At 49.6% G+C, this 20,503-nt stretch overlaps 1 pseudogene; it reads left to right on the top strand.

The window, feature by feature from the left end:
- The first annotated feature begins 16,929 nt into the window (after window positions 1–16,929).
- LOC149139919 (18S ribosomal RNA) lies at window positions 16,930–18,154 on the top strand (annotated as a pseudogene).
- The last annotated feature ends 2,349 nt before the right edge of the window (window positions 18,155–20,503 follow it).

Here is a 20,503-nt window from a genome sequence, read left to right on the forward strand (position 1 = left end):
CAAGCCTGGGAAAACTGGGGGTTTCCAAGTCACGCCCTGGCGCCCAAGCCTGGGGAAACTTGGGGTTTCCATGTTGCGCCACGACCAAAGCTGGCGGCGCCCAAGCCTGCGGGGACTCGGGGTTTTCCATGTCGTGCCCTGGCACCCAAGCCTGGGAAGCTTGGGGTTTCCATGTCGTGCCCTTGATGGAACCACGGGTTTCCGCATTTTACGGCACGAGGGAAACACGGGGAACTTGGGGTTTCCATGATGATGCAAACCAGCTCGCAAGTCTCGGGAACTTGGGGTGTTTCGAAACCGCTGCACAAGTCTGGGGAACTCACTCTTTCCATGTTGCGGCACACCCCGAATCGCCTGAGAGTCTGTGGAACTTTACATTTCCATGTCGTGGGGCCACGAAGAGCCGCCAAAGTCCAAGGAACTCGGGGTGTCCATTTCATGGCGCGATGAAAACTGCTACCCAAGTCAGCAGACACACACTGGGTTTCCATTTCGCGTCACAACAAAAATTGCTACCCAAGTCTCGGAATTGCGGTGTAAGGACCTACGGTTCGGTTTCTCCTCGTCGGTGCGAAGTGCGAACTCTACGACTGAAATGTGGGAAGGGACATAAGTATAATGCGCATTAGAGGTGGAGCGATCGTTGGTTTATAGCGTGGGAGCGTTTGGCATAACCCATGGGCCGACTCACATGTTGGGGCGACTTGAACGAAGGATTGTTTGCCGACCAACAATCGGATGGCAAGTTTGTGACGTGTAAGGGCATTTTGGCACGCGGTGGTCGAGTCGGCCTGGGCAGCGACTCACCCAACCACTCGTATAAATATGGCAAGCCGTTGGAACATTTAGCATTCATTCGAAGATGGACAATTGAACATGAGCATTCGGTGATCAAGAAAAAAGTGCGAAGTAGTGGAGCAGGTCGCAAAAGAGGCGCGGGCATATATGCACCCGCTCTTGGGCAAGCACACACGATACGCATAGGGTTCGGTTATCGGGTGAGGGCGTGGGTAAGGAAGGCACCCGCCGTTCGGTATGACACGGGGTGTCTCGAGTAGGTTGCCCGCCTGCCGTGGAAGAAGAAACGCGGAGGTGTCTTGGGTGACTCGGGTAAGTCGCCCGCCCGTCGTGCAACAGGAAACGCTGGGTGACTCGGGTAAGGTCGCCCGCCCGTCGTGCAGTGGTAAACGAGGTTCGGTCGACGAGTACGGTTGGCAGCTCGTGTGAGGGCGTGCCCGCCCAGCTTGGGCAAGGAACTCGGTTGGCACACGGAGGTGTTGCCTATTTGTAAAATTGGCTAAGTATGAAAATTGGTGTTTCCCAAGTATACTTGTAAAGCCTCGTAAACATTGTAGAGTTGAATAATATATTGTATTCGCGCAGACTCATTTTTCAGGGAGTTTCCCCTCCCCTTACACTGTGCAATTGTGTTCTTCATGTATAATTGTATATAATAATGAATGTGTATGGGTGTTCATTGGCATAAAGGAAACATAACAATACTTGGTTGCGAAAAACAAACTAAGTAGACTAATGGTTAGGCGTAGTCCATGAACATAAGTATTGGTGAAAAGAAAGTGTTCGGTGGCGCCGCACCTCGCCAAGTATGGCTGAAAGAGTATTGTAGGCCTGGGGGCGTGACACACGGGGTTCCCATGTCGCTCATGCCATGTTGGGGATGGCGCACGCCCCTTGATACCTGCACGATGGGTGAGGCACCAACGGAAGGCACGCGGGCGACCCTTGTTGCGTGCCCAGATGAAAGAGGTGACCATGTGCGGACGAGTCAGGATGCGGGAACGTGTGCGACTTGCGGCGATGGGTGTAATCGGCGAGGTGTTGGAGCCGACCCATGGGTGCGACGGTGCACACGAACAGATGTGGCGGTTCATTGGAATGGGGCGTGTTGAGGTTATGTGGCAGGTCAGCCGGGCATGCATGTTGATGGAGCCGACCCTTGTTATCCTCGAGAGACACGACACTTGGGCGAAAGGATGCGTATAAGTAAGGAGGATGGCGTTCGATGAAGGGACATCGAACTCAGACTTCCACATTGCAGAACAAGTGCGAAGGAAGGATTTTGACGAAAACGGAAGGAAGAGAAGGACGCGGGTAAGAGGGCCGCACCGGCGGGTGGATTAGAGAGGGCGGGTCGGGCTTGGTAGTGCGAATAGGTAGAGCGGGCTGGGTTACCGTTCGGGCAGGCAGGCCGCACTGCATGCGGGCCATGCGCCCTCACTATGGACCGCACCGACGGGCAGATTTTGGGCGCCGCAGAAGGGAAAGTCGGGCGGACAGGTTCGCAGTTCAGGTGTGGAGTTGTGTCGTGCAGGCCGCGGGCCAGTGCAACACGACCACACGACACGACAGGTTGAAAGAATAATTGAGGAAGATAAATTTATGGTAAGTTATTTTCGCTGCATTGTTAAGAACACTTACTCGAAAATTGACCGAGTGTTGAAGTAGGCGCAGACCGTGTACTCAAGTATTGTTAAAAGGAAAAAGTACGGCGGTGCCGCACCTGCTTATGCGTGGTTGAAATACTACCACTACGATAGGAGCGTGACATGGGGTCTCCCAGTCCCTCTTCGACAAAGGTCACCAAATTGCGGGGTACTCGGGGATTCCATGTCCCGCCTTGTTGAAAGCATCCCAAGTGCAGGAAATTTGGGGTTTCCATGTCTCGTCGCGATGGAAATCGCCCCAGGTGTAGTAAACTTGGTGTACATCGAGCCTGCAACATCACATCAAGAAAAAGGCTCGGTTTGTCAAGAGAATGAAGGTTTCTTCATTGGTAAAGGACCTCGCTAAGGATTAAAGGTTGGAGTCTCTTCTAGAGCTAGTCCACCATGGACTATCAAAAGTTGAAAGAAGGACGGAGTGCCGGGGAACGAAGCGCCGAAGAAACAAGGTGCAGAGAGGAGGAAGGACTCGACTTGTGCTTTGGGGATATTATTGTCAAGGGTCTAGGGCTTCGCAATGATCAATAAGAAGCTTCAATGAGGGAGATTTACGAAAGGGTTTTCCTCAGAGAGAGAGAGAGAGAGAGGTTTTTCCTTGGCAGAGAGCCAACATCTTGTGTTCTTGTTCTTATGTTTTTGGCACCAGTTTGATGAATGTAAACACACATGCATTAATAAGAAGAGAAGAAGATTAAGATAACACGATAAATTGCAAAAGAGCTTCACAAATTGTTATCAAGTCTAGAAGAATCCCGCTATACCCCATTGCCCCAGATTCTTCAACGCGGTATTGGAGCTAAGGTGACACATCAAGGAAAGGGAATCTCAAGAACATCCGCAAGGTTGAAGCGTCAAACCAAGAAGTCTCAATCACATCAAGGACAAGAAGGTCTACCATCTATCATTCCTCATGGAAGACTACAAAGCAAGAAGAAACTCCTTGTATAAAGGCACCTACAAGAAGAACAAATCAAAGAGGGACCTACATCAAGCTACACCATCTTGAAGAATGAAAGGCACTACGAGTCAAGTCATCAAGAAAGTCCATTTGAAGAAGGAAACTTGAACAACATCAATATCTAAGGAAGGCAAGCCATCAAGTCTTCAAGAAGAAAGCAAGTTCACTACATCTCAAACTCTATCAAGTAAGTATATGTCCCCTTCTGAGTATACCTCAGTGTCTTTTTGCAAGGAAAGTAACAAATTGGTTGGGGCCACTACCTGTCCAAAGTCGAACGGTTTGGATGCCAAGAGTATGGACGCTACAAAAGGGATTGTCCTAAACTTAAGAAGGACAACAAAAATAAGAGAAAAAGGGAAGAAGCTCATGTAACTCACGAAGTGAAAGAAGACGACAAGAAGCAAAAGAAGGAAGATCCTCCTATGACTAAGTCAACCTCTTTGCTTAAAGTCTTCTTTCAAAGGGAATAGAGGTCTCATTGGGGGTCCCATTTATGGGATTCAAGAGGGGATGATATACAAGCGAGAACAGATGAAGCAAGAAAGGCTACACCAATCGAGGAGAACTATCAAATAAATCCGCGATGATAAAAGCATAATCAAGGTGAGGTATGTATGCATCAAAGTTTAAGTCATGTCACCATATATATTGATTGGGTCATGGGAAAAGTTCTAGAATCACGATCAAGACTAAAAGGATCTCTTTCGCCAACGACATGCTCGAAGGCATGTGCTATAGTGAAGTAAAGGTCAACATGAAGAAGTGCTCTCATAAGGAGTATAAGGTGGTTGACCAATCAATCCAATAAGAAGCAAATGAAGAACATCGCGGTCACAAAGAATAACTATTTGACAAGATTCCTCAACATCTCTCGAAAGAAGGCACGGAAACTCTGACAAAGGAAGAAAAAGATAAAGGACCCTTGACACCTACGAAGGCCTTGGAGATAGTAAGGTGTAGATAACCGATTCAACTCTACAAATATGTCATGATGAAGAGCAATATCACGATGAAGTCATGAAGGGCTACTAAATCAAAGTACGGGAAAAAGAGAGTACAACTAAGCATCCATGTGATAAGTGTTATGAAGGATAGACAAGGTGACAAAGGAGTATCTAGATGACAAAAAGGACGTGATATATATCAAGAAGGCCACTTTCCACGAAGGGAGCAATGACATGACAAACCAGGGGGGAAGTGATCGATGGCCGGTACCCTGCCAAGAAGAAGTTCAAACAAAGACTTCATGACATCGAAGGAAAGAAGGAGATCAAGCGGCTGAAGGACCCATGAAGAAGACGTTGTTGATGAATGGACAAGTCCCTAGCTAAGAGGTAGTTCTAAAAAGTTCCCAATTACAAAGGAGCTTGGGCAAGTTCCTTGTCAGAGGAAACTTGGGCATGTCTTACCCAATCAAGGGGAAGAGATAGACACAACATTCTTGTCTTCACTTGGCAAGAAATAATGGGAGGATTGGGCAATCATTTGGCATCTGATGCTCTTTGAGGATGTGTAGGGCACCCAACACAAGAGTAGGCAAGAGGAGCGATATTCTTTGAGGGATGGGAACCCAAGACAAGAATTGTCCTGGAAGGTCATACTCAGGGAACACCTGGGTGGATATGTACCTTTAGAGACAATGACCAAGGTGTTTATAAGCCATTGGCCTCGCCAACATTGTGCTCTGGTATTATGAGAGATAAAGCTGTTAGTCAAGGCCTTTCTATGAACAATGTTGGCTAATATGATGCTATAACAGATGGGTTGCCAATCCGGTTTCTCTTATGTGAATTATTCAAGATTGAAAAATAGCCAAACACCTTGTAATGATTTATGAATACCTCCATAGTTGAGAGGGGGTGTTGAAGAAAGTGTAACTGGGTTCGGTCTTAATAAATGTACTTTTGATATTTGTATTTATTCAAGAAAATAAATAAATAAATATATATATATATATATACATATATATATATATACATATATATATATACATATATATATATATATATATATATATATATATATATATATATATATATATATATATATATATATATATTATATTTGTCATTGAGTTTCTTGCTCATTGAAATAGGCCTAGCACATGTGAAAGTGTTATAAAGAGTCAAAAGAAAATGTTGAAGATATTAAGGGCATGTTACCCCATGTATATTTATGTATTAGAGTCAAAGATATTCCTACCCTCGTGCCTTTGTTCGGGTCGTGCACCCATGGAAACCCCAAATTTCATTCGGGCAATTCGGGTCGACTTGCCCAAGGCGGGTCGGGTCGTGCCGTGCCGTGTGTGGGTGCCCCGGCACACGTGGCCGTGCCAAAAATTCTAAGTCGTCACCACCCATGTGTCTTCTATAAATTCGTGCGGCCCGTTTTCCCGACACTCCCTCGGGCCTTCGTTTCGGTCATGCACCCATGGAAACCCCAAATTTCGTTCGGGCCGCGCACACATGGAAACCCCAAATTCCGTTTAGGCGGGTCAGGTTGTGTCATGATTGGGTGCTCGTGCAAACGCGTTCGGGCGAGTCGAGTGAGGTTGGATCGTGTCGTGCTGCGCGTGGGTGCTTGGGAACATGTGGCCATGGAAAAAATGTTAGGGCGTGACCACCCATGTGCCTCCTGCACGTTCACGCGACCCGTTTGCCCGACGCTCTGTCATGCCTTCGTTCGGGCGGGTCGGGTCGTGCCGTGCGTGGTTGCTCGGGCACATGTGGCAGTGCCAAAAATGCTAAGTCATGACCCCCCGTGTTCCTTCTACACGTTCGTGCGGCCCGTTTGCATGACGTTGCCTTGTGTCTTCATTCAGGTTATGCACCCATGGAAACTCCAAATTTCGTTCGAGTTGTGCATACAAGGAAACCCCGAATTTTGTTCGGGTCGGGCCATGTCGTGTTGTGTGTGGGTGCCCGTGAAAACGCGTTTGGGCGGGTCGGGTCGACTCGCACAAGGCCGGTCGGGCCGTGTCATGCTGTGTGTGGGTGCCCGGGCACATGTGGGCATGCTAAAAATGCTAATTCGTGACCTCCCGTGTGCCTTCTGCATGTTCGTGTGGCCCATTTGCCTGATTCTCCCTCGTGTCTTCGTTCGGGTTGTGAACCCACGGAAACCCCGAAATTTTGTTCGGGTCATGCACCCATGGAAACCCCAAATTTCATTCGGGCAGGTCAAGACGTGTCGTGTGTGGGTGCCCATGCAAACGGGTTGGGTCGTGTCATGTCCTATCGTGTGACGGCGCCCAAGGCACACGTGGCCGTATAAAAAATGCTAAGTTGTGAAGGGGGGTGGGCCTTGTGCACGATCGTGCTGCCCGTTTCCCGAATCTCCCTTGTGACTTCGTTTTGGTCGTGTGTCAGATCCCATGTAAACGCGTTCGAGTGGGTCGTTTGCCATGTAAACACTCGTTCGGGCGGGTCGTTTGCCATGTAAACTCATTCAGGCTGGTCGTTTGAGGGCGCCCGTGTAAACTCGTTCGGGCGGGTCGGGCGAGGTCGTCCGTGCAAAAATGTTCGGGCGGGTCGAGCGAGGGCATCTGTGCAAACCTGTTCGGATGGGTCGTTCAGGCGAGGGCGTCCGTGCAAACCCGTTCGGGCGGGTCGTTCGGGTGGGTCAGGCAAGGGTGTTTGTGCAAACCCGTTCAGGCGGGTCGGGCGAGGGCGTCCATGCAAACTCGTTCGGGCGGGTCATTTGAGGGAACCCGTGTGAACTCGTTCAAGCGAGGGCACGCCCAGGTGAACGAGCCCGTATTAAAACTTCTAAGTTGTGACCCGAGGTTGGCTCTGTGCACGTTTGTGCAGCTCGTTTGCCTGGCTCTCCCTTGTCGCTTCGTTTCGGTCGTTCAGGCACCCATGCAAAATCATTCGGGCGGGTCGTTTGAGGGCGCCCGTGTGAACTCATTCGGGTGGGTCGTTTGAGGGCGACCATGTGAACTCGTTCGGGTGGGTCGTTTGAGGGCGCCCGTGTGAACTCGTTCGTGCGGGTCGTTTGAGGGTGCCCGTGTGAAATCGTTCGGGCGGGGTCGTTTGAGGGTGCACGTGTGAACTCGTTCGGGCGGGTCGTTTGAGGGTGCCCATGTGAACTTGTTTTGGCGGGTTGTTCGGGTGAGGGCGTGCCTGGGTGAATGAGCTCGTATCAAAAATTCTAAGTTGTGACCCGAGGTTGGCTTTGTGCACGTTCGTGCAGCTCGTTTGCCCGACTTTACCTTGTCACTTTGTTTCGGTCGTTTGGGCACCCGTGAAAAATCATTCGGGCAGGTTGTTTGAGGGCGCCCGTGTGAACTTGTTCAGGCGGGTTGTTTGGGGCACCCGTGTGAACTCGTTCGGGCGGGTCATTCAGGCGGGTCGTTTGAGGGCGCCCGGGCGAACGAGCCCTTATCAAAAATGCAAAGTTGTGACCCAAGGTTGGCTTGTGCACGTTTGTGCAGCTCGTTTTCCCGGCTCTCCCTTTTCGCTTCGTTTCAGTCATTCAGGTGGGTTGTTTGAGGGCGCCCGTGTGAACTCGTTCGGGCGGGTCGTTCAGGCGAGGGCGCGCCCGGGCGAATGAGACCGTATCAAAAATGCTAAGTTGTGACTTGAGGTTGGCTTTGTGCGCGTTCGTGTAGCTCGTTTACCCGGCTCTCCCTTCTCGGTTCGTTTCGGTCGTTCGGGTGCCCATGCAAAATCGTTCGGGTGGGTCGTTTGAGGGCGCCCATGTGAACTCGTTCGGGTGGGTCGTTCGGGCGAGGGTGCGCCCGGGCGAACGAGCCCGTATCAAAAATGCTAAGTTGTGAACCGAGGTTTGCTTTGTGCACGTTCGTGCAACTCGTTTTCCGGGCTCTCCCATGTCGCTTCGTTTCAGTCATTCAGGCGGGTCGTTTGAGGGCACCTGTGTGAACTCATTCGGGTAGGTCGTTTGGGTGAGGGCGCACCCAGGCGAATGAGCCCGTATCAAAAATGCTAAGTTGTGACCCGAGGTTATCTTTGTGCACGTTCGTGCAGCTCGTTTTCCCGACTCTCCCTTGTTGGTTCGTTTAGGTCGTTCAGGCGCCCATGCAAAATCGTTCAGGTGGGTCATTTGAGGGCGCCCGTGTGAACTCGTTCCGGCGGGTTGTTCAGGCGAGGGCGCACCCAGGCAAACGAGCCCGTATCAAAAATGCTAAGTTTTGAACCGAGGTTGGCTTTGTGCACGTTCGTGTAGCTCGTCTTCCCGGCTCTCCCTTGTCGGTTCGTTTCGGTCGTTTAGGCGGCCATGCAAAATCGTTCGGGCGGGCCATTTGAGGGTGCCCGTGTCAACTCGTTCGGGCGAGGGCGTGCCCAGGCGAACGAGCCCGTATCAAAAATGCTAAGTTGTGACCTGAGGTTGGCTTTGTGCACGTTCATGCAGCTCGTTTGCCCGGCTCTCCCTTGTCGGTTCGTTTTGGTCGTTCAGGCGCCCATGCAAAATCATTCGGGCGAGTCATTCAGGCGAGGGCGCACCCAGGCGAACGAGCTCGTATCAAAAATGCTAAGTTGTTACCCGAGGCTGGCTTTGTGCATGTTCGTGCAACTCGTTTTCCCAACTCGCCCATGTCGCTTCGTTTCGGTCATTCGGGCGGGTCGTTTGAGGGCGCCTGTGTGAACTCGTTCGAGCGGGTCGTTCGACCGAGGGCACGCCCGGGCGAACGAGCCCGTATCAAAAATGCTAAGTATTGACCCGAGGTTGGCTTTGTGCATGTTCGTGTAGCTCATTTGCCCGGCTCTCCCTTGTCGGTTTGTTTCGATTGTTTGGGTGCCCATGAAAAATCGTTCGAGCGGGTCGTTTGAGGGCGCCCGTGTGAACTAGTTCAGGCGGGTCATTTGGGTGAGGGTGCACCCGGGCGAACGAGCCCGTATCAAAAATGCTAAGTTGTGACCCGAGGTTGGCTTTGTGCATGTTCGTGCAGCTCGTTTGCCCAGCTCTCCCTTGTCGGTTCGTTTCGGTCGTTTGGGTGCCCATGAAAAATAGTTCGGGCGGGTCGTTTGAGGGCGCTTGTGTGAACTCGTTCAGGCGGGTCGTTCGGGCGAGGGCGCGCCCGAGCGAATGAGCCCGTATGAAAAATGCTAAGTTGTGACTTGAGGTTGTCTTTGTGCACGTTCGTGCAGCTTGTTTTCCCAGCTCTCCCTTGTCAGTTCGTTTCGATCGTTCGGGTGGGTCGTTTGAGGGCGCCCATGTGAACTTGTTTGGGCAAGTCATTCGGGCGAGGGCGCGCCTGAGCGAATGAGCCCATATCAAAAATTCTAAGTTGTGACCTGAGGTTGGCTTTGTGCACGTTTGTGTAGCTCGTTTTCCCGGCTCTCCCTTGTCGCGTCGTTTCAGTCGTTCAGGCGGGTCGTTTGAGGGTGCCCGTGTGAACTCGTTCGGGCGGGTTGTTCGGGCGAGGGCGCGCCCGGGCGAACGAGCCTATATCAAAAATGCTAAGTTGTGACCCGAAGTTGGCTTTGTGCATGTTCATGCAGCTCGTTTTCCCGGCTCCCCCTTGTCGCTTCGTTTCGGTCGTTCGGGCGCCCATGCAAAATCATTTGGGTGGGTCGTTTGAGGGCGCCCGTGTGAACTCGTTCGGGCAGGTCGTTCAGGCGAGGGTGCGCCCGGGCGAACGAGCCTGTATCAAAAATGCTAAGTTGTGACCCGAGGTTGGCTTTGTGCACGTTCGTGAAACTCGTTTGCCTGGCTCTCCCTTGTCGCATCGTTTCGGTTGTTCGGGCGGGTCGTTTGAGGGCGCTCGTGTGAACTAGTTCAGGTGGGTCGTTAGGGCGAGGGCGCGCTGAGGCGAATGAGCCCGTATAAAAAATGCTAAGTTGTGACCCGAAGTTGGCTTTGTGCATGTTCTTGCAGCTCATTTCCCCGGCTCTCCCTTGTCGCTTCGTTTCGGTCGTTCGGGTGGGTCATCTGAGGGCGCCTATGTGAACTCGTTCGGGCGGGTCGTTCAGGCGAGGGCATTCCTGGGCGAACGAGCCCGTATCAAAAATTCTAAGTTGTGACTCGAGGTTGGCTTTGTGCACGTTCATGCAGCTCGTTTTCTCGACTCTCCCTTGTTGCTTCATTTTGGTCGTTCGGGCAGCCAAGAAAAATCGTTCGGGTGGGTTTTTTGAGGGCTTCTGTGTGAACTCGTTTGGGTGGGTCGTTCGGGCGAGGGCGCGCCCGAGAGAATGAGCCCGTATCAAAAAATTCTAAGTTGTGACTCAAGGTTGGCTTTGTGCTTTTTTGTGCTGCTCGTTTGCCCGACTCTCCCTTGCCGCTTCGTTTCGGTTGTGCGGGCGCCCATGCAAATTCGTTCGGGTGAGGGCGCGCACAGGCCAATGAGCCCGTATCAAAAATGCTAAGTTGTGACTCGAGGTTGGCTTTGTTCATTTTCGTGCTGCTCGTTTTCCCGGCTCTCCCTTGTCACCTCGTTTCGGTCCTGCGGAGGCCCATGCAAATTCCAGATGAACCGAGCGACAAGTTTTGTTTCCGTGTGAAAGGTGGGTTGGTAATTGTGTTGTGTTTTCACGTTTGCCTAAACGATGGCCTTGGGTCGTTTGTAGGGTTTCCGATTTTCATATTCTCTCCATCCCCACTCGGTAGCGCATGAGCGGTAATGTTGGCCATGCTCGTCTTGGGAGGCATATGTGAACAATTCCCCTTCTGCTTTCCAAGTTCTTGGAGTTGTATGGGTTGTTGTGGTGTGGCTCCCTTGCTCATCGTGGTCCCCCTCGTGCCCCTCTAGATGATACCAGCAACAGGTTTTGTTTTCGTGTGAAAGGTGGGTTGGTAATTGAGTTGTGTTTTCGCGTTTTCTTGAACGATGGCCTTGGGTCATTTGTAGGGTGGCTGATTTTCCTCTTCTCTCCATCCCCACTCGGTAGCGCATGAGCGGTAATGTTGGACATGCTTGTCTTGGTAGGCATATGTGAACAATTCCCATTCTTCTTTCCAAGTTCTTGGAGCTGTATGGGCTGTTGTGGTGTGGCTCCCTTGCTCATCCTGGTCCCACTCGCACCCCTCTAGATGATACCAGCGACAGGTTTTATTTACGTGTGAAAGGTGGGTTGGTAATTGAGTTGTGTTTTCACGTTTGCCTGAACAATGGCCTTGGGTTGTTTGTAGGGTGGCTGATTTTCATCTTCTCTCCATCCCCACTCGGTAGCGCATAAGCGGTAATGTTGGCCATGCTCATCTTGGGAGGCATATGTGAACAATTCCCCTTTTGCTTTCCAAGTTCTTGGAGCTGTATGGGTTGTTGTGGTGTGGCTCCCTTGCTCATCTTGGTCCCCCTTGTGCCCCTCCAGATGATACCAACGACAAATTTTATTTCCGTTTGAAAGGTGGGTTGGTAATCGAGTTGTGTTTTTGCATGTGCCTGAACGATGGCCTTGGGTCATTTGTAGGGCTGCCAATGTGCCCCTCCAGATGATACCAGCGACAGGTTTTCTTTCCGTGTGAAAGGTGGGTTGGTAATCGAGTTGTGTTTTCACGTGTGCCTTAAGGATGGCCTTGGGTAATTTGTAGGTTTGTCGATTTTCGTCTTCTCTCCATCCCCACTCGGTAGCACATGAGTGGTAATGTTGGCCACGCTCGTCTTGGGAGGCATATGTGAACAATTCCCCTTCTACTCTCCAAGTTCTTGGAGCTGTATGGGCTGTTGTGGTGTGGCTCACTGGCTCGTCCTGGTCCCCGCGTTCCCCTCCAGATGATACCAGCGACAGGTTTTCTTTCCGTGTGAAAGGTGGGTTGGTAATCGAGTTGTGTTTTCGGGTTTGCCTGAACGATGGCCTTGGGTCATTTGTAGGGCCGCCGATTTTCATCTTCTCTCCATCCCCACTCGGTAGCGCAAGAGCGGTAATGTTGGCCATGCTCGTCCTGGGAGGCATACGTGAACAATTCCCCTTCCACTCTCCAAGTTGTTGGAGCTGTATGGGCTATTGTGGTGTGGCTCCCTGGCTCATCCTGGTCCCCGAGTGCCCCTCCAGATGATACCAGCGACAGGTTTTATTTCCATGTGAAAGGTGGGTTGGTAATCGAGTTGTGTTTTTGGGTTTGCATAAACGATGGCCTTGGGTCGTTTGTAGGGCGGTCGATTTTCATCTTCTCTCCATCCCCACTCGGTAGCACATGAGCGGTAATGTTGGCCATGCTCGTCTTGGGAGGCATATGTGAACAATTCTCCTTCCGCTCTCCAAGTCCTCGGAGCTATATGGGCTGTTGTGGTGTGGCTCCTTGGCTCGTCCTGGTCCCCGCATGCCCCTCCAGATGATACCAACGACAGGTTTTCTTTCAGTGTGAAAGGTGGGTTGGTAATCGAGTTGTGTTTTCGGGTTTGCCTGAACGATGGCCTTGGGTCGTTTGTAGTGTGGACGATTTTCATCTTCTCTCCATCCCCACTCGGTAGCGCATGAGCGGTAATGTTGGCTAGGCTCGGCCTGGGAGGTATATGTGAACAATTCCCCTTCTACTCTCCAAGTTCTTGGAGCTGTATGGGCTGTTGTGGTGTGGCTCCTTGGCTCGTCCTGGTCCCCGAGTGCCCCTCCAGATGATACCATCGATAGGTTTTCTTTCCGTGTGAAAGGTGGGTTGGTAATTGAGTTGTGTTTTTGTGTTTGCCTAAACTATGGCCTTGGGTCGTTTGTAGGGTGGCCGATCTTCATCTTCTCTCCATCCCCACTCAGTAGCGCATGAGCGGTAATGTTGGCCATGCTCATCCTAGGAGGCATACATGAACAATACCCCTTCCGCTCTCCAAGCTGTTGGAGTTGTATGGGCTGTTGTGGTGTGGCTCCCTGGCTCATCCTGGTCCCCGAGTGCCCCTCCAGATGATACCAGCGACAGGTTTTATTTTCGTGTGAAAGGTGGGCTGGTAATCGAGTTTTGTTTTCGCATTTTCCTGAACGATGGACTTGGGTTGTTTGTAAGGTGGCTGATTTTCATCTTCTCTCCATCCCCACTCGGTAGCGCATGAGCGGTAATGTTGCCCATGCTCGTCCCGGGAGGCATATGTGGACAATTGCTCTCTAAGTTCTTGGAGCTATAGGGGTTGTTGTGGTTTGTCTCCCTGGTTCGTCTTGGTCCCCCTGTGCCCCTCCAGACGATACCAGCGACAGGTTTTCTTTCCATGTGAAAGGTGGATTGGTAATCGAGTTGTTTTTTCGGGTTTGCCCGAACGATGGCTTTTTCGGGTTTGCCTGAACGATGGCCTTGGGTCGTTTGTAGGGTGTCCGATTTTCATCATCTCTCGGTCCCCACTAGGTAGTGCATGAGCGGTAATTTTGGCCATGCTCGTCCCAGAGGCATACGTGAACAATTCCCCTTCTGCTCTCTAATTTCTTGGCATTGTATGGGTTGTTGTGGTGTGTCTCCTTGGCTCGTCTTGGGTCCCCTCGTGCCCCTCCAGAAGATACCGGTGACAGGTTTTCTTTCCGTGTGAGAGGTGGGTTGGTAATCGAGTTGCTTTGTTGGGTTTGCCCGAACGATGGCCCTGGGTCATTTGTAGGGTGGTCAATTTTCGTCTTCTCTCCATCCTCGCTCGATAGCACATGAGCGGTAATGTGGGCCATGCTCATCCCTGTCCCTCTTTCCCATCCCAATGATAAGAATGTCGCATGTTTTCTTGGCACTCCTTTGAGCCTTCGTTGTTGTGGCCCTGGATGGAAGCCCCAAAACTCCGTCGTTTCCTATGTCGTTGTCGTTCCCCTCGGTTGTTGCGAATAGAGAATTTTGATTGGGCTGGGCAGCCATTTGTGGCTCCATTGAAATTGGCTCCTCGTTATATTGTTCACCTCCTCCCTATTTGGTGTGGAGGGTTTTGCTTTTCGTGTGAAAGGTGGGTTGGTAATTGAGTTGTTTTTTCAGGTTTGCCTCAAGAATGGCCTTGGGTCATTTGTAGGGTGTCCAATTTTCATCTTCTCTCCATACCCACTCGGTAGCGCATGAGCGGTAATGTTGGCCATGCTTGTCCCGGGGGGCATATGTGAAAAATTCCCCTTCAGCTCCAAGTTTTGGGAGTTGTATGGGTTGTTGTGGTGTGGCTCCTTGTGTTGGCTAGCCTCTTCATTGTTCGACTGTTTATGGTGCCGGTGTCTTGTGCTTGTACTCTTTCCGTGTTAGCACTGTCAGTTGAGATGCATACATTTAAGAGGGAAGTGGAAGGGTTTTGGTTGTAAACCACCTACCCTCCCTCTTGCTTGCTTTTTCCGTCGGGCGATGTGAGGCGCTGTTCTCCTTATTATAAAGTCAAGGGTTGGCATTCCTTTCAAAGTGCACATCATTTGTGGTTGCGTTGGCTTTGAGGTTTTGATAGATGTGTTGGCCCATATGTTTGATCGAGGGGTCGGCTTTTCCATTGCATCTTCTGTGAGTGGCAAGCTTTTACGGCTGGAAATGTTAATTCACAATGTTTATGGGCATTTTTTGTTTGAATTGTGTATGCACTCCTGGTCCAATGGGGAGGAGGCTTGCTATGTCGATGGTGGGGGCTATTTGGAAGAAGGATTTCGAGGTGGAACGCTTCGACCTCCCTCCTTTGTGTGGAGGTGGCCATAGGGGAAAAGTATTCATCGTCTAGTTGGTAAAGCTATGGGAAATCTCCTAGGTTGCCTGTGCGTAGGGTGCGGGGGGTGAGGGGTTGCCCGATCCCTCCTCCTGTTTGGATATGTTCTTGTATTGTGGAGAAAGCCTCTTGATTTGCATTTATTTCCTTCCTTTGCCTCGCATCGTGGTTGCCGCAGGCAGTCAAGTGATCGAGGTCCACCATTTCTGCTGTCGCGGGTGGACTCCTACGTGGCCTCGGTGCGTGGCATGGAGGGTCGGGGGGGCACATTTCTAAGATAGGTTGTGGGCTCGGTTGGTCTTGTTGTTTTGTTTCCTTCCATTTCCTTTGCATTGAGGCTATCGCAGGCGATCATGCATTCGAGGTCCATCGTTGCTGCTGTCCGAGTGGACTCCTAGGTGGCCTCTCTGCGGGGAGGGGAGGGTTGGGGGGCACTTGTTGTTTCAATTTTTGTATGCGCTCGTGTTCCAATGGGGAGGAGGCTTGCTACATCAATGGTGGGGGCTATTTGCAAGAAGGATTTCGAGGTGGAACACTTCGACCTCCCTCCTTTGCGTGGAGTTGGCCGTAGGGGAAAATTATTCATCGTCCGGGCGGTAAAGATGTGGGAAATCTCCTAGGTTGCCTGTACTTAGGGTGCATGGGGTGTAGAGCTGTCTGATCCCTCCTCCTGTTCAGATATGTGTTCTTGTATTGTGTAGCGACACTCTTGATTTTCATTTACTTCCTTCCTTTGCCTTCGCATCGTGGTTGCCACAGGCGATCAAGTGATCGAGGTCCACCGTTTCTGCTGGCGCGGGTGGACTCCTAGGTGGCCTTGGTGCGTGGCGTGGAGGATCAGGGGGCATTTCTAAGAGAGGTTGTGGGCTCGATTGGTCTTGTTGTTTTTTTTCCTTCCATTTCCTTTGCATTGAGGCTGTCGCAGGCAATCATGCGATCGAGGTCCATCGTTGCTGTTGTCCGGGTGGACTCCTAGGTGGCCTCTTTGCGAGGAGGGTTGGGGGGCACGTTTCAATTGTGTATGTGCTCGTGGTCCAATGGGGAGGAGGCTTTCTACTATAGTCATCGATGGTGGGGCTATCTAGAAGAAGGATTTCGAGGTGGAACGCTTCGACCTCCCTTCTTTGCGTGGAGGTGGCCGTAGGGGAAAATTATTCATCGTCCGGTCGGTAAAGCTGTGGGAAATATCCTAGGTTGCCTGTACGTAGGGTGCGTGGGGTGTGGAGCTGCCTAATCCCTCCTCCTCCTCTTCGGATATGTGTTCTTGTATTGTGTAGCGACCCTCTCGATTTGCATTTACTTCCTTCCTTTGCCTTCGCATCATGGTTGCCACAGGCGGTCAAGTGATCGAGGTCCACCGTTGCTGCTGTCACGGGTGGACTCCTAAGTGGCCTCGATGCATGGCGTGGAGGGTCAAGGGGCATTTCTGAGAGAGTTTGTGGGCTCGGTTGGTCTTGTTTTATTTCCTTTCATTTCCTCTCTGCATTGAGGCTGCCGCAGGCGATCATGCGATCGAGGTCCATCGTTGCTGTTGTCCGGGTGGACTCCTATGTGGCCCCTGCGCGGGGAGGGGAGGGGTGGGTTGGGGGGAATTTCTAAGGGAGGTTGCAGGCTCGGTTTGTCTTGTATAGATTTCCTTCCCTTGCCTTTGTGTCGAGGCTGCCGCAGGCGATCATCCGATCTAGGTCCATTGTTGCTGTTGTCCGGGTGGACTCCTAGGTGGCATCGGTGCGGGGCGGGGAGGTTTGTATGGCCTCTCTATGATAGGATTTGTGTGGTCGATCATCCTCTAGTTATTTCCTTCCTTTTCCTTCGCATCGAGGCTGCCGCAGGCGATCGGGAGATCGAGGTCCATCGTTGCTGCTGTCCGGGTGGATTCCTAGGTGGCCTCGGTGCGGGGGCGGGGATGGTTGTGGCTCATTTTTAATATAGAGATTGCGTGGTTGGTCGTTCTCCATTTTTTTCCTTTGCATCGAGGTTACCACAGGCGATCGGGTGATCGAGGTCCATCGTTGCTGCTGTCCGGGTGGACTCCTAGGTGCCCTCGGTGCGGGGCGTGGAGGCGTTTAAAGGCATTTCTAAGGGAGTCAGTGAGTGATCGCTCGTTTTCTTGTTGGTTGGGCCGTGGCTGCAAACTCCGGAGTGGCCTTGGTGCGTTGTGGCTCGGCAGGTCTACCCATTAGAGTGCTCAAAGCAAGCTTATGCTCTGAATACATTAGCATGGAATAACGTGATAGGAGTCTAGTCCTATTGTGTTGGCCTTCGGGACCAGAATAATGATTAATAGGGACTGTCGAGGGCATTCATATTTGATTGTCAGAGGTGAAATTCTTGGATTTATGAAAGACAGACCACTGCGAAAGCATTTTCCAAGGATGTTTTCATTAATCAAGAACGAAAGTTGGGGGCTCGAAGACGATCAGATACCGTCCTAGTCTCAACCATAAACGATGCCGACCAGGGATCGGCGGATGTTGCTCTAAGGACTCCGCTAGCACCTTCTGAGAAATTAGAGTATTTGGGTTCCCTGGGGAGTATGCTCGCAAGGCTGAAACTTAAAGGAATTGACGGAAGGGCACCACCAAGAGTGGAGCCTGCGGCTTAATTTGACTCAACACGGGGAAACTTACCAGGTCCAGACATAGTAAGGATTGACAGATTGAGAGCTCTTTCTTGATTCTATGGGTGGTGGTGCATGGTCGTTCTTAGTTGGTGGAGCGATTTGTCTGGTTAATTCCAATAACGAACGAGACCTCAGCCTGCTAACTAGCTACGTGGAGGTTCCCCTTCGCGGCCAGCTTCTTAGAGGGACTATGGTCGTTTAGGCCATGGAAGTTTGAGGCAATAACAGGTCTGTAATGCCCTTAGATGTTTTGGGCCACACGTGCGCTACACTGATGCAACCAACAAGTTTTTATTCCTGGTTTGAGAGGATCGGGAAATCTTCTCAAATTGCATCATGATGGGGATAGACCATTGCAATTATTGGTCTTCAACGAGGAATTCCTAGTAAGCGCGTGTCATCAACTCGTGTTGACTATGTCCCTTCCCTTTGTACACACCGCCTGTCGCTCCCACCGATTAAATGATGCGGTGAAGTGTTCGGATTGCGTCGACGATGGCGGTTCGCCGCCATCGACGTCGTGAGAAGTTCATTGAACCTTATTGTAGAGTCCCTACTTTACACCTTATCCTCCATCATTACCTATTGTTTTCATCACTTTCCTCTCTCTTTTACCTCATTTTCCACCCAGATCATTACATTAGTTGTCATTAAACATGATCAAGTGAGCTTTTCTAATGGATAATTGTTTTGTTTAGTTTTTGACATATTTGTAGGTATTCCGCAACTTTCTGCTGATTCCGCAGCCATCTGCTGATTCCACAACCATCTGATGATCCCGCAGCCATTTTGTTGTTCTCAAGGTTCCACGTGCTATTTTGCAGAATGAGCCACGTGGGCATGTTGGAATATACATGCTCGAGGTTCCTGTGCCATCAGTTCAGCCGGCCACGTCATTTGTACCTCCGGTCAAAGGGGGTCAAGTTTTGGTCAAATAAAGACAGCTCAACGTAGATACGTAAGCTGTTTGATCACGTCGGTGGAAAAGGTGACCTGTCCATGTTTTGAAAGCCGTGGGGGACATGATCTAATGTTAGATTCATTGCCCATATCGACCAGGACCTCCAGCTTGACCACGAAGCCTATGACGTGTTAATTGCACCTTTAATACGCATGACAATTAGTTCATTTTCTGTTTTTATGTTTACGTATCAGGCCATCTTACAGATGCCTATATATACTTGCGTCTGCGTACGCTAAGGTTACCTTTTTCAGATGCTGTAGTGTATGTATTTGTGAGAATTTTGGCACGCTTTCAAACTCTGTTTTTATAAGAGCTGTTCCAGCACTTTTGGATTATGTATCTTTGCATATAAAGTAATGGAAACGTTGTTTTGAAGTCTTAAGAGCATCTGAGTTTTCTGTGGATAATATGAATGGAGGGCCCCTATTCGTATTAGCCTTGTAAAGTATTTTCATGTTCATATTTCTGCAATTTCTTTATTTTACAAACATAATTTCTTGTCTTGAGTTATGTACAACTTGATTTCTCTTTATTGCTGCAGCCTTTATTTTCACTGATCAGATTTACTTCTTTGCAGGTTTCCACCCGGGATTAAGTGTGTTGTGTTTGCTTTAAAATCTAATGGTAGTTGCAGTTGTCTTGTTCATGATGCTGCCCTTTTTACTCTGTTTTCTAGACTAGTTTTAACTTAGTTTTACAAGTTGGATGCTAACTAATTTATGCTCTCTTTATCATGAATAGCTTATATTTCAAGAGAACAGAACACTAATTAATTGCAGCTTGTATTTGAGTAGTCTTGGCTTGTGATACTAATACTTTTTCCACTTGTTACACATAATCACATATGTAGGAAGCAGTATGTTGGAAAAGGCTTAGTAGTGTTACAATTTGTCAATTAGAGTAGATTAGAGTTTTTATCAATTCTTGGATTTGTTTTCAGCTACCTCCTAATCGTGTTTTACGCAGTACTATGTGGTAGAAGCAGGGAGTTAGGAGGAGATAATCATTAACATCAATCCTTGAAGTGATTTTCTTGTTTCTTTTATTTGCAGCAGTATGGATAGAGACTAATGCCATTAGAACGTGGTCATTTACTTTCAAGTCATTTTAATTTATTCATTTCTTTCAAGTTTTTTTTCTTTACAAATTCAGCAAGTAATTAGAAATCACCTTCACACACACACTTTCACTCATCTAGAACTCACTTTTCACACACTTGCACTCATCTGTTCATAATCATCACTCCATCTTAGGAAGATAAGTTAACCATAAAACAACAGCCCTAAACAACAAAAGCTCTAAGAAAGTTACTTAAGTACATATAGTACACCCTCACTTCATCAGCTTACGAGCCCCGGGTTGACAATTAATGACATCAATTTAGGAACACTAAATTGACTAAACATTTTGGCGCTGTTGCCGAGGAAGTGAAATTAAGTAACCATACTTAGAGAAAAAAAAAACATAAAAAAAAATTCAAGGAAAGAAGTTAATAACCTATCCAAGTATGCTCTCCTCTTGCACTTTAAAGTGATCTGGAGGATCAGAAAGGAGAATGTTATTGATTTAGTAGTCTCTTGAGTATGCTCTCTTCTTGCACCTAGAGTGAACTGGAAGATCAGAAAAACAACTATTAACTTGACTTGAAGAGAAAAATAAAAAATGACATGCATAGAGTTAGAGATTCTAGAGGACGGTTTTTAGCTAGAGCTCGAAGTTCAATTTTTACAAGTCCATCTGCTTCAAGGGAAAGACAAGAGACACCCCCCTTATCTCCAACCGAAACTCCTAGTCCTAGAATTCCTGAAATTCAAGAGCCAAGAGTTGACTCTCCTACACCTTCTATTGAGTTTGAACCAGGAGGAGACTCTTCTCTTTCTCCTACAGGAAGACCAATTGTAATTGAGGAATTGGAATCATCTGAAGAAGAAGGAGAAATCCCTTCTCATTCACCTTTTGTAGAGGA

Source organism: Pinus tabuliformis, chromosome X (genome assembly GCF_031772625.1).
Source record: "Pinus tabuliformis cultivar Carrire ecotype Pingquan chromosome X, CPIR1, whole genome shotgun sequence".
In the NCBI taxonomy this organism is placed as follows: Eukaryota; Viridiplantae; Streptophyta; class Pinopsida; order Pinales; family Pinaceae; genus Pinus; species Pinus tabuliformis.